Here is a 14,205-nt window from a genome sequence, read left to right on the forward strand (position 1 = left end):
TCTTTCGCGCAAAAGGGAAACACGCTATCTGAGATCACATACAGAGCATGAGGCTACATTGCGCATGCCATGAACTGTTGAACTGTGCGACCCCTACCATGATGATAAACAAAGGCCTTCTCAGGGTAATCCACGTGGTGTTGTTGTAGAAATATCCATATTTAAAACTTTAAAACTATAAACGGAAAAAAAACTAGCTTCTGATAACACCACCATCTTGGTCGCGTCCACATTCAAGATGAGAGCTGTCCTGAATACAGAGCAGTCTAAGATGGTGGTGTTACCAGAATCTAGTTATTTTCATTTATAAATATAAATATTTCTACAACAACGGATTACCCTCAGAAGGCCTTTGTTTATCATCGTGGAGCCATTTGGATTTCTTTTGTGAAGGATGGATGCACATTTTTGGACCTAAAGAAGTGGACCCTGTAACTTTACGTTTGATTAACTGAAAGAACTAAAACATTTTCTAAAATAACTGAAAATGTGTTTGTCTGAAAAATAATGGACATATGCATCTCGGACGGCTTGGGGGTGAATAAATCATGGGTTTAATATCATTTTTGGCCAAACTATTCCTTTGATCATGCAGCCTTACATACCACTTTTCAAAAATAAGCAAAATAAGCAGCGATTCTTAAAGGCGGAGTCCACGATGTTTGAAAAACGCTTTGGAAAATTAGACGGGCCGTCTACCAAAACACACTTATACCCAATCAAATCAAATCAAATGCCGGGTTGCGTATGTGTGGGGCGGGTCTATCAACAGAAGGTCCAGATTCTATTGGGGTAGGGGCGTGTTTGTTTAGGTGATTTCAAATATCAACATTGGCTTTCAAACATCATGGACTCCGCCTTTAATAAAGAAATGCTTTGATATGCCTTAATGTAATTGTCACGGAGTGACTTCAGTAGGGTGGAATCTAATGAGAGTGTAGTGGTTCCGTCCGGACCTATCTGCAGCAAACACCAGCGCTTCCGGGTTTCCCGGGAATCCCCGAAATCACCGCAATGGGCAACAGCTGTGCCGATGACGTGGCGGATAGCGATTGGTCAGGATACGCTGGAGAGACGAGCATAAAAAGAGGAGTTAGAAGAGGCACAGTGCGTTGTGTTGTTATTGAACTGGTGAGTGTGTTGGGCAGACGCTGGGCTACCTCCGTAAGGATTACTCTGGGACTGCAGGAAAGGAAATTAGGAGATCGTTGGGCATCTGCAAAACAAGAGAGAGATATCGCGAGGATTAACGAAGGGTGAGCAAACGAGAATTAAGAACGCACAAACGATTGGATTGTTGCGGTGTGTACGGAGGCTGGAGAACGCTTTCTTACACGAGGCTGGAGAAAAACCACGGAGCTGTGAGTAATTGCATATATTGTTGTTGGCCACCGGAGTGTTAAAGGAGTGTGTGCTTTACCTTTCTAGCGGCCCCATTAAGGGAAGTCAGTGGGTGAGCCGTGAAGCTGGAGAGAAACCACGGAGCTGTGAGTAACTGTATATATTGTTGTTGGCTACCCGAAGTGTTAAAGGAGTGTGTGTTTTACCTTTCTAGCGGCCCCACCCAGGGAAGACAGTGGGTGAGCCGGAGACTAAGTGCGCCTACAGGCAGCGGGCATTAAAGCCTTTAGTTGATTGGGGTTTCGTCAGCGTGACATCAGAGGTTGCCTTCTTCAACTAGGAGCTGGCTTTGTCTAGAGAGGAGCCAGACCCTAATTATTCACTGGAGTGTGTGAAGTGCTGTGTGAGGAGTGATCGATTGACGTGAGTACACAAGTTGCAGTGTGGTGCCGTGCTTTATTGTCTGTGTTCCCCCTCAGGGAAAGGAAGCTCTTTGCGAGTACTATCGGCAGCCGCCGCGTCGGCGAATACCCAGTCTACTCTATACACGCCAGGATATAAGCCCTGTAAGGACCCTTGGACGCGGTAGGGAAGGCACTGAGAGGGACGTGGTAGTCTGTGCAAAAACCACTGGCGGAGGAGCCACCAAGAGGAGGGCTGGGGGGCCCAGGAGCCGTAAAAACGCTGTGTGTGGCTAGAGCACCGGAAATAACTGCTATCTGTCTAGATCTTCGCCTGCCCTAGGAGAAAGGGAAGAGGACGTGTGGATCCCGTTAGCTGGAACCCACGGATAGCGAGGCGCCACCCGCAGTATCAGGAGGGACCCCCCGCTCCCGTGTCTGGCTCCGTTGGCGATGTGGTGACGTATACCTTCCTTTCCTCCACTTCCTCCAGTGTCACCCGTACTGTACACATCTTGAACGCCCCGTAGAGAGAACACACTCATTACAAACAAGCTAAAGCTATACTTACCCAACACGTCTTGAATGCCCTGTGGAGAGAACACACTCAATGCAAACGAGCTAAAGCTATATTTACCCAACACGTCTTGAATGCCCTTTAGAGAGAACACACTCATTGCAAACGAGCTAAAGCTATATTTACCCAACACGTCTTGAATGCCCTGTAGAGAGAACACACTCATTGCAAACGAGCTAAAGCTATACTTACCCAACACGTCTTGAACGCCCTGTAGAGAGAACACACTCAATGCAAACGAGCTAAAGCTATACTTACCCAACACGTCTTGAATGCCTTGCAACGAGCTAAAGTTATACTTACCCCATTCGTCTCAAAGGCCCCGAGATCCCAGTGGAAGAATAAACTTACCTTGCACGCTCGAACACATAGTGGTACCTAGGAGAGAGAGAATACTTACCTTGTGGCGAGGTGACGCGGCCTATCTCCAGCTTGGCCCGAAGAACCTGATATAGAGAAACAGAGAAAGATTCAGCGACGAAGACGTGGGGCGTTAACATATCATCACACTCACTTTGTGTTTTATTCTATCCTCAGGAGGACGAAGCGGGCCGTGAGGAGACCGTCCATCCAGGAGGCTCCGCCCGACCCTTGCCCTGTGATCTCCTGGCCCTACAGTATCGACCTCTCCCCTCCAACGTCCCAGGCCCGTAGTGTTCCCCCTGAGGGCGAGAGGATATTATTAGATTCCCTTCCCCGTTCCCTTGATTCTTTTAACTAAATTAAATAAAGTTTTGTTATCATTTTACTTATCTTTCGTCTGTCTAGTCATTGGGGTGCTTTGGGGACCTCCTCAAGGCGGAACTTTGGTAAGAGCGTGACCCACGTAGCTCGTGGTCCGCTCGGGCCGTGACATAATATCAACATATAACTTTGAATAATAAAAGACAAACAAGTGCATTTTCATGTTACCTGTAAAGAACTTGGTAAAAGCTGGTATCAGAACCTCCAAGTTCTGTTGTTTTAGCTTTTCCAGGACAAAATTATCCATCTTTTATCCATCTCTACAGGGTCTGTGGAAAAAGAGCCAGAACTGTGACTTAAGTGGGCATAATTTCTCTGAAATAAAAACGTTAATAACAGTTATGTAATGTGAACCATCATTTTGCGTACTTTTGCATTCAGAAATAGTTTAATAGATTAAAAACAATGATAGAAACCTTGTTCCTTCAAATTAATCAAAGATAAGTCGATGAAAAACCATTCATGAATACGGACTACCGGCACATCCGGGAACTTGACTGTAAATTTCGTCACCGCCCCTTTTGGGGGAAAACAAACTAGACTTCTCATAGACTTCCATACAAAATAGTGGAACAAAGCAACGTACGTACACAGCCAGCAGGCGTAAATAACTTAAGAAATCACTCATATTAAACATGTCGAGTAATTATCTGTCCACCCTGCCTGCCATAGAGTGCGAAAGATACATTAACACATTTAATTTGGTCAATATAAAAACATGTCCCTTTCATTCTCCCACCATCCAATTTGTGTAACAATGATATCCAGTGATTGCTGGAAAATCACTTAGGCTAGTTGTATGGCTGGACGGAAAAGTGCACTCAGTAATCTAAATATAAAGACATAATATATAAATACAAAGTAACTTTCAAATACGAAGTAAAATCATTCCCTGGCTTCCCTGTTAACTTGATGAGGTACGGGTAAATGTCCAGGTAAGACACCTCTGGCCAATGGGGTTACACAAATTTGACGCTGTGAGAAAGGGGCATGTTTTTATTTTGACCAAATTAAATATGTTAATGTATCTTTCGCACTCTATGGCAGGCAGGGTGGACAGATAATTACTCAACATGTTTAATCTGAGTGATTTCTTAAGTTATTTATGCCTGCCGGGTGTGTACGAACGTTGCTTTGTCCCGCTCTTTTGTATGGAAGTCAATGGGAAGTCTAGTTTGTTTTCCCCAAAAAGTGGACATGAACCTGTTCAGAGACATTCTATGACGTTGTGCCGGTTGTGCGTATCCTGAGGTAATAGTAAATTCCCGCTTCAGGTAGCATTGCAGTGAGAGGCAGGAGTTCAGCTGACGCGTCTGTGTGGGGGAGGGGAGGAGTTCTCTCTGGGGAAGAAGAACACTGACATCCGGTGGTTGCGCCTGGACCTTTTGTGACTTCACTTAAAGAGCACATATTATGAGATACAGGTTTTTAAACATCCTTTTCTGTGTAGGTGTGTATTAGTACATGCTAACGATATTCAAAAAGTACATACCTCAAAGAAAACAATGACGCGAGTTATCGTCTCTAACGTTCTAGGACTACAAAAAACACTCGGATTGTAGGCAACAGTTTACTTCCTGGGATTAGTGACATAGACAAGACCAACATTATCATAGTTCAGCCCTCTCTGCTTTGCTTGGGTACGCCCTCAAAGATGGGGGTGGAGAGCGCTGAGTCCGAAGAGAGCTGAAATGGTGGAGGTTGGGAGTCCCTGATCGAGTGTGTTTGTAAACTCTTTCATCGTTTAAGCGATTAAATCTCTCGAGTAGACGCTGTCTCTTTAGATGCGAGGGCAAAATAGCACTTTGTGGACTTCCACAGAGGACATCATGTTTAATACGGTTCCGGCAAAATCCAGTCAGAAGTTGTTTGTAAGTTCTCAGACTTTTTACAATGACTGCTTCATGAACCGAAGCTGGATTTGCGCAACATCTCCTCCTGAAAGTGGGATTACTGTGGACTTCTGGATCACAGGCTGTAAGTATTCATGTTTATTATTTGCCTTTTACTGTAAGTTACGTTACCGGTAACCGGAGCTTAACATTATGTGTGTGTAGAGCTAAGCTTGCAAGCTAATTGTTTTGTGTTGTAATACTGTATTTCATAACGTACCATATTTACACACGTGTATATTGAATTATGCAGACTATCGTTTTTTTATCAATGTTGATTTAACGTTAGACGTGATTTAAACTTGCTAAGTTACCAGCTAAACTGTTACCGGTAAAGTTTGTTCTCATGATCAAACTCAAGAAACTCTAAGTACAGATGATTTGTTTAACGTTATATGTATTTTACTGTTGTATTTACTTGAAGCTTTCTTAGATTTTGAAACGAAGTAAACACGTAATGTGTGTTGCTAATGTTGGGCCATGTAATATGTAATACATGAATGTTTTAATGAATAGTCTTACGATTTATAGTCGTTGTACCCTATTGTTATAATATGTCTTTTTGACTGAATACATGTTTGTTTTATTTGTCTATATCCTAGATTCGCAGCTGGACACATCCTTCTACACTGTAGGCAGCAGTAGATGTGATGTACAATGCCAAACATGCAACATGACAGTGGGCACACAGTACAAGGAGTCATACTGGCATATGAGGAGCAAAGGTATGTAACACATATGATGTATTTAGCTAGTGATACCACTACCAGTCTTAAATGTATAACTAATGATGACAAAGTTTTTTTTTCACTGCATAATCATAGGAACCCAGGCAGTAGCGTCGTTTCACAATGTTTCCATCACCATCATTAGTGGATGCCTTTGCCGTCCGTAGCCTGAAATTTCAGATTTGCAGAAAAAATGTGATTTTCCCATTTATTGGAATGCTGTGCAGGTATTTAAGTATTTTAGTAACTGTGTTAAATAAAGTAGTATTTACTTTTACAGTAAATGTATTGCTTGTTTATATTTTTACAGGTTGTACCTTGCAGCCATCCATTACAATGTTACCAAGCCGTAACAAAAGCAGGAGAGGGAAAGTACAAGGCTATGTTCCCAAAACACACAAGTGACATACTATAAGCAGTAATGTTTTTATTTCAAATATATTCATAAATAACAACTTAATGTATGAAGCAGGGAAATAAATGATCAAAACAAAAGATTTATTGACTGCAATATTTGAACAGTTATGCGGATGATGTGATCAGGCAGGTGTTTGATGAGGTATTTGAAGATAAGCTGAAGGAAACCCCGATTCCAATGGACCTGGCATCACAGTTTGAGAGACCTTCAAAGGAGGACGTGATTGCATGCCATCTCACGCGCTTCAGTGCAGGGGTCGTTGGAAGCCAACATACTGACCAGTCTGATCAGGAAGCTCCAAGCGTATCTGGAGAACAACACACGACAGGATGATAACCCTATTGTGTCGTCTTACACTGAAAAAAATAAATAATTGCATTTAATCAATTTTTTAAAGGTGAGTGGTTGCAATCAATTTATTTAAGCTACATTTAAACAAAAAAGATTAGCAACGTAAAGTAAAATATAAAACTTTTGTTTAAATGTAGCTTAAATAAATTGATTGCAACCACTTACCTTAAAAAAATTGATTAAATTCAATGAATCATTTTTTTCAGTGTAGATTTTTCATTAATCTGTATAGAACTTTTGACTGAGTACTATATTTTCTTTGTTACATCTTTTGTTCTTTTGGGTACTTTGTTACTATAATGCTACTTTAGTGTTATTAGTTTAAAAATGTAATACAACTTATAAACACTTACTCGAGTCTCCTGCGCCTCAAGGGCCCAAAGTTGGTACAATAAATGTTCTGTGTGTAGGGATTTACACAATTTGTGCAAAACCTGGATGATGAATCACGCAGGTAAGAGGCCATGGAACCTGTTCCATTCTCCTTAAAACCTAATAAGTAATAACATAGCACTTATAAGTAAGCAGTCTTTCATAAAAAAGTTTACCATAGTGAAATAATGTAGAACTAACATTAATTTCAATGAATACTTTATGTGCTACATTTGGTGTTTCCATATAGTTTGCACAGTAATATATTATGTAAGCAGTCTTTTATAATAAAGTTTACTATAGTAAAATAATGTTAACAAATAAAATAACAAATGAAATAGTCTTATAATCATTTCAACAAATACTTTCTATGTGCTACATTTGGTGTTTCCATATAGTTTGCAAAGTAATGAAGTACGTTATAATTACCTTTTGGATGTCTTTGCAACACATTTTCGTCTTCGTTTAGCATTCTGGCAGAGCTAAGGACACCTTAAAAACTTAAATCCAATCGCGTTCATTGACGGACATCGTTTATACCGTAACGGCCGTTTGAACTCTCTGGATCTAGCTCGAAGTGGTAAGGCAGTACAGATACCATCGTTTATAGAGAAATATAACTGTTTGTTTACATTCATGCCTGTGAATCTCAGTCAGAACCGGAAAACCCACGCGTAGTCAGGGGCGTAACCTTTGAAACACATGCTGAACCCAGTTGACCAATAACAGTTGTGTAGGTCATCTGACCAATTCGAGTACGCTAGACATTTTGGGAGGCGGAGACAGGAACTAAAGCGTTTCACAGACAGAGAAAAATCTGTGAGGTATGTAAGCAATTTATAAGACTCATAATGCATTAGTTCAAGTTTTAATAACATGTATGTACTATGGGATATTACAATAATGTGCTAACGTGCTAATTAATTAGCATAATAGGTGCTCTTTAATTAAATTTTAAAACTGCCGCTATCTCTACAAATTGACTGCAAATTTGACCATTAAACATATATATTCTCACCTGAACTTATCTTAAAAATAAATTTTGTGAACCAGAGAAAGTAATATTGAGAAACTATATGTATCTATTAAGTTGGCTCTGCTTCAAAATTACCCAACATTTAACCCAAATCGTTGGGTTACACAAAAACTATCCAACACTGATAAAACAATCCAACAAAAAAACAACGAAACATTTTTTAGAGTGCATGAGGAATTAAAATCAGATCACGCATTCCTTTATCCTCACCATCACGGAGAGTGCGGCTCATGGCTGTGTAGCAGACCCCCACGCCACGGTGCACATCCTCCCAAGCACTTTGGAAAGTAAGAAACACCTCGACTCGTTTTACAAAAAATGGTAAAATAGGTAACTTGGGTAACTGATTTCCAAAGAGGATGATTTGTGGGAGTTCATTTATCAGAATGTTTTATACTGTTTCACTGAATTATACAGATTTTTTACACAGTTCACTAGAGCATCTTCTAGACATTATTCAAAAGTTTGGATGAATCTATTGCAGCTGTATTAAAGGCAAACAGTGGTCCAACACTTTATATATTAAAGAAATTTACCTGGTGTTCACATTAGTGTGTCCAGTCCTTGTACTTATTTGTTTGTTTCTTTTGATGTTCACTAGATGTTTTTGCCAGAACACTTCATTGTAAAGACTTCTTACACCATTATTTGTTTGCAACAGTCATAAAAGGCAGGCTTACAGGGACTATATCAGATCAGACAACCAATTGGGCCACACTTAGTGTTATAAACAAATCTTTTATAACACTAACTCCATTCATACTTCTTATAAATCCTACAAGAACCTTATTAGATCAGACAACCAATCACTGGGGCCACACTTTTGTGCTTTAAACAAATATATTAGCATTCCAAGAGACTTTTACTCCACTCATACTTCTCATAAATCTAAAATAGTAAGCTAATTACCTTTCTGAAAAATTCTTCCCCATTGTGTTCTGTGCCTGTGATGAAAAACATTTAAAGGAAGTTGAAAGCAACATGCAACAAATAACTTGCAAAACAAAAGGAAAAAAAATGTAAATCTCTCAAATGCCCCTGCATCTTTCCTTTCTGCCCTCTTGGAATAAAGGCTAACCCTGATGGGTCATATTTGCCTTGGCCAAACACCCCAGCTTTACAGGAATACCCTTTTACAATAAAGACTGATGTTCAGCCTGTTATTCTTTAAAGTCCCCCCACCTCTCCTATTTCTTCTCCATTCGTTTAGTTCTTCCACTATACTCTCCTGCATTTGCCCCGTCTTTGTTTTTAAGTGGCAGTTACTCTGTTCTGTCGCTCTTTGTTTTGAGTCAGCAATGTGTTTATGACGCATTTCCTTCCATTCTAGCAGGAATTGGTTCTTGTAATAACTCTTCTAAACCACATTCAAACCTTTGGTGCATTTGTGTACAAATGTAGCATACCACCAACAAAACTGTTTTTCTGTTATAAAGCGCCTGCATAAACAGTCAGTAACACTGAGAAGGTAAAGCATTGTTAGGGTAATAGTAATAGGGTATAAGAATGTGACATTGGATATTGAAATGGCAGTCATTTTATTGTAATTTTAGATTTCAGCATTTGCTTATTTACAGCGAACCATTTCCTTTTTTTGACCACAGAGGGCTGGTGGTCTATGAAATTTCCCGGTAGATTTTTGGGTCCCACTCCGCCCCTGCTGTGGGCATTAGCATATGGCCAGACATTGCTTTTCCTAACATATATGTTTGTCTTGCCTAACAATATTAAACCATTCCACCTTTGTACACAAGGCTCATCATAATGGATGTTTTTTAATGAAGGCTCACTGACAAAACTTAAGAATAAAAGTATTCACTGGTGTATTTTTATCCCAAAATTTTACATACCTGACATATGACTACTGCTACTGATTTACTTTTCCTTTGAGTCTTTTTTGCAGACTTCTCCAAATGTTTGTTGAATCTGTAAGCACAGTCGATCACACAACTACTTTCGCACTTTAGTTTTTCACGCAGTCGATCACACAACTACTTTTACACTTTAGTTTTTCAGGCTATGATGCTTAGACCGTTTGCCACTCGGTGGGCATAATCGCAGTCACTTTTGCCGAAGGTGACGTCACATGCATACCCTCTATACCTGCATATACCCTGCACTACACCACTGTTGCCAGGGAAACCTGCAAATAAAATTTTAAGAGATCATCGAATCTATATCAGATGATCTCACTCAGTAATCCACAAATAATTTTCTCACCAACCTTCACCTGAAACTGCCATACAGTTTGTAGAACATTGCGTGAGCAATGGGTTCAATATAAAAGGAACACAAACAGATAAAAACTGATGAAATATATACTTTAAAGGCACTGTGGGTTTGTTGAATGTATAAAATAGCCTACAAATGTAAATATATTTACCTTTGCAAAAAAATGTGTTACATTATTAAATGGCTTTAAAAGTGTGAGAGTAGACATGGTGTAATATTTGACAAACCAATTTTGCTTAATTGTGTATGATAAGCAGGTGTTGATGCGACAATTCTTTAAATACAATAAAGTATAATATGGACTATTTCTCAATAACTATGGCTTTAAGCCGAATTAAAAGTGTTTTTTTTTTCAGTAGCAATGTTTAACAGCTACTTTTAGGTAAGACTTTAGGATACAGAATGTGCCCTATACCGAAAACGACTTTAAAAGAAATTAATCATACTTAAAACTAGGTGAAAACTCCAAATCATTGATTTGTATACTTAATGTTTACACCTGACCCAGCGTTGTTCTTCTTCTGAACAGCGTTTTTCTTCTTCTGAGGTATTTATGGCAGGTATTGGATTTTATGACAGGTGTTGATAGTGATAGAAAATCGTAGCGTAATGTGTCCATGCGAACTGTTATAATTTGTTTCCCTGGTTTAGGAGAGCTGTGCCAGACAACGAGTGACGTTCACAAGTACCGAGAACGCGCGTCACTCCCCAGCCAACATTGCAAGGTGGGGCCCATGTGGGCCCCATATGGGCTTCCTATGTGGGCCCTATATGGGTTTGTCCATGGGTTCCACTATGGCCCCACATGGGTTGCCCACATGAATTTGATATAGAAACTGAGTGGGGCTTATGTGGGGCCCAGCTGGGCAACACACATGGGACCCATGTGGGCCCTATATGGGCCCCATATGGGCTTCCAATGTGGGCTGTACATGGGTTTGTCCATGGGTTCCACTGTGGCCCCACCTGGGTTGCCCACATGAATTTGATATAGTGGGGCCTATGTGGGGCACACGTGGGCAACACACATAGGGCCCATATTGCACCCACGTAATGAAGCCCACGTTACATATCAGGGCCCAGAATGGATTTTTAATGTGTACTGGACTGGTCCCTTATTATGAAATAATTATACTTTTAATGCTTAATTGTAATTTACTTAAATAATATATTTGTTTTAAATTGAAAACAGATAAAAGCAAATCATTTCAGTTCGGTAAATATCAGATTTCAGCATAAATATTCAACAGTTCATTCATCTGTAACATCACAAAACATGAAGGAGGTGCAATATGAGAAATCAAATTAAAAAACTGTAAAGGTTCAATATATCAAAATACTTTATTGTCAATTTATAACAATACAATGCTAAAATAATCATGAACATTTCAAAACTGCTAAGGCAGGTAATGACTAACAATTTAACATAACACTTAAAATAAGCATTGAAAGAAGTCAAACTCTTAAAATACTTCGAACTCAAAAACAACACAAACATTGCTCACTCTTCTGGAGATGTTCTTCTGATCATCAATTAATCTTTGCTCAAACAATTTATGAAGAACTTCCAAAGCATCCACAGCCAAACTCATTAAATGTCCTTGCACGTTTGCTTTGATTCATCCCTGTGCCGTCCGTGAACTTGTACCGTAGTATTACATTTTCTAAAAACACAACTCAGGATAAATTACAAGTGTAACAGTTGTGAGAGACTCCTGCTGCTTCGATAGAAACCGTATCCTTGCGCCTGAGTGGAAATTCTTGTAGTTTAAATGTTTATCATCTTTATAGTTGTAATTTTAAAAGTCTGCCTATTTTAGCAAAGATTATTTAAAATATGATATTATATTATGTGATAAAAATCACAATTAAAAACATTTGAAGCAGGACTACTTTGTCAAGCGTAATGTGTCGTAGCAGTGAGCAGATCGTAATGAGGTCTCCTTATATGAAACACCTGACTCCAATAATCAGACTCCTTTCAGAATGTTTGAAACATTTCTTTAATTAACACACTTATCAAACTGATGAACTTTCTGACATTTCTTATTTTCACTCATGCTCAGCTGTGCAAATTAAAATTAATAATTGGCAGGTAAACATTACAAATTTCACAAATAAATGTTAACAATAATGCATTTTTATTTAAAATGTTTTATACTGATCATATCCTATCTGTGATATTATTTGCTATTTGTATAAAAGTGACTATAAACCAAAAGTAATAATTTTAAGAGTTTAAATGTATATAAAATGTATTTTAAGCATAAAATGTTTTGCCCACATAGGTGCCATGAGGGCCCCACATTATTATCCCACATAGGCAAACCTATATGGGGCCCACATAGGGAAACCCACATGGGACCCACATAGTCAACCCATATGGGACCCATATATATTGCCCATGTTAAGCCCATGGCCACATGAAACCCATGTTGCCCATATGGGACCCATGTGGGGCCCACATATCAATGTTAATTAAATGTAAAACATAATGCATTTTTATTTAAAATGTTTTATACTGATCAAACCATATCTGTTATATTATTTGCTATTTGTTTAAAAGTGACAATCAACCAAAAGTTATTATTTTAAGATTGTAAATGTATAAAGATATATTTCAAGCATAATTTTTTTTTGCCCACATAGGTGCCATGAGGGCCCCACATTATTATCCCACATGGGCAAACCTATATGGGGCCCACATAGGAAACCCACATGGGACCCACATAGGCAACCCACATGGGACCCATATATATTGCCCATGTTAAGCCCATGGCCACATGAAACCCATGTTGCCCATATGGGACCCATGTGGGGCCCACATATCAATGTTAATTAAATGTAAAAATAATGCATTTTTATTTAAAATGTTTTATACTGATCAAATCATATCTGTTATATTATTTGCTATTTGTTTAAAGGTGACAATCAACCAAAAGTTATTATTTTAAGATTGTAAATGTATAAAGATGTATTTCAAGCATAAAAATGTTTTGCCCACATAGGTGCCATGAGGGGCCCACATTATTATCCCACATGGGCAAACCCATATGGGGCCCACATAGGAAACCCACATGGGACCCACATATATTGCCCATGTGAAGCCCATGCCCACATGTAACCCATGTTGCCCAGATGGGACCCACGTGGGGCCCACATGTCAATGTTGGCTGGGTCTTGTTCTTGTTTTTTTCCATTATTCTCAGCTGTCGAGGCAGTCAAGTCACACAAACATACAGGCATTTAAAACAACAAGTACATACTTGTTTAGTTTGTAGTTTCTAGATTGTTGTTGTTTTTTCTTTTTTGTATTTGTTCATTAATTGACTGATTTCGTATTTTAATATAATTGGAGATGGATAGGAATTGAATGGTACACATATGACTCTACTCCTTTATTGTTGTACCTGGAACAGTGGTTGTGTCTAGACATGCCTGATCGCTTATTTATTCCTTGCAATTCCAGATATAATACGTGGGCTGGACCTCACTTTGGGATCTAAAAACTGCATTAATCTAAACATCCCCTCCACCAGTGAACGTTTTGTATCTCTGGCGACATCTACAGTATCTGTTCTCCTAAAGATAAAGATGATTTATTGTAGTCTCAAAAATAATCTTAAGATATTTGTAAAACACAGACTGTAGCCTAACAAATGATATTTCCTTACACCGTGTCAAAATGATGTTAAAGGAATTGCGCAAGCATGCATGCAAATTCAAAAAGCCACTCGTGGTTTGTAGAGCACTTCCGCAAAGCAGCTCTGTGGCCGTTTTCTAGTGAACCCACGATCACCTCCATTTGATCTTGCGTGTTCCATGCATTCGGAACCCCTAAAACATGTGAACAGACCACCCAGTGAAAATACAGGTGGGGAAAGAGGGGAGGGAATCCCTGACGTGTCTTTACATTGCTTTTTACCAAGGAAACCCATGCGCGTGTGCTCTGACGCAACTGCCCATTTTTGGAAACATGCGTCAATGGTCGAAACCAAATGAGAAACGGGGATTGGAGTAAAAAGCGAACAGGTCTAAAGCAAGCCAAATCACAATTAACTAAATGCCCTTTGGTAAATACGATTAGTTTGAACTAGTTTTATTCAGATTGCA

At 39.3% G+C, this 14,205-nt stretch overlaps 2 long non-coding RNA genes across 2 annotated transcripts; one reads left to right on the plus strand and one right to left on the minus strand.

The window, feature by feature from the left end:
* Nucleotides 1-925: 925 nt before the first annotated feature.
* LOC141362573 (uncharacterized) lies at nucleotides 926-2,974 on the minus strand. Its single transcript, XR_012368310.1, has 3 exons — nucleotides 2,834-2,974; nucleotides 1,161-1,216; nucleotides 926-1,066 (listed from the first exon to the last, which is right to left on the minus strand). It is a non-coding gene; the product is annotated as an uncharacterized lncRNA (long non-coding RNA).
* A 776-nt stretch (nucleotides 2,975-3,750) lies between these two features.
* On the plus strand, nucleotides 3,751-6,102 carry LOC141362574 (uncharacterized). Its single transcript, XR_012368311.1, has 3 exons — nucleotides 3,751-5,680; nucleotides 5,780-5,910; nucleotides 5,994-6,102. It is a non-coding gene; the product is annotated as an uncharacterized lncRNA (long non-coding RNA).
* Nucleotides 6,103-14,205: the final 8,103 nt, after the last annotated feature.

This window comes from Misgurnus anguillicaudatus, unplaced genomic scaffold (assembly GCF_027580225.2).
Source record: "Misgurnus anguillicaudatus unplaced genomic scaffold, ASM2758022v2 HiC_scaffold_28, whole genome shotgun sequence".
NCBI classification, from domain to species: Eukaryota; Metazoa; Chordata; class Actinopteri; order Cypriniformes; family Cobitidae; genus Misgurnus; species Misgurnus anguillicaudatus.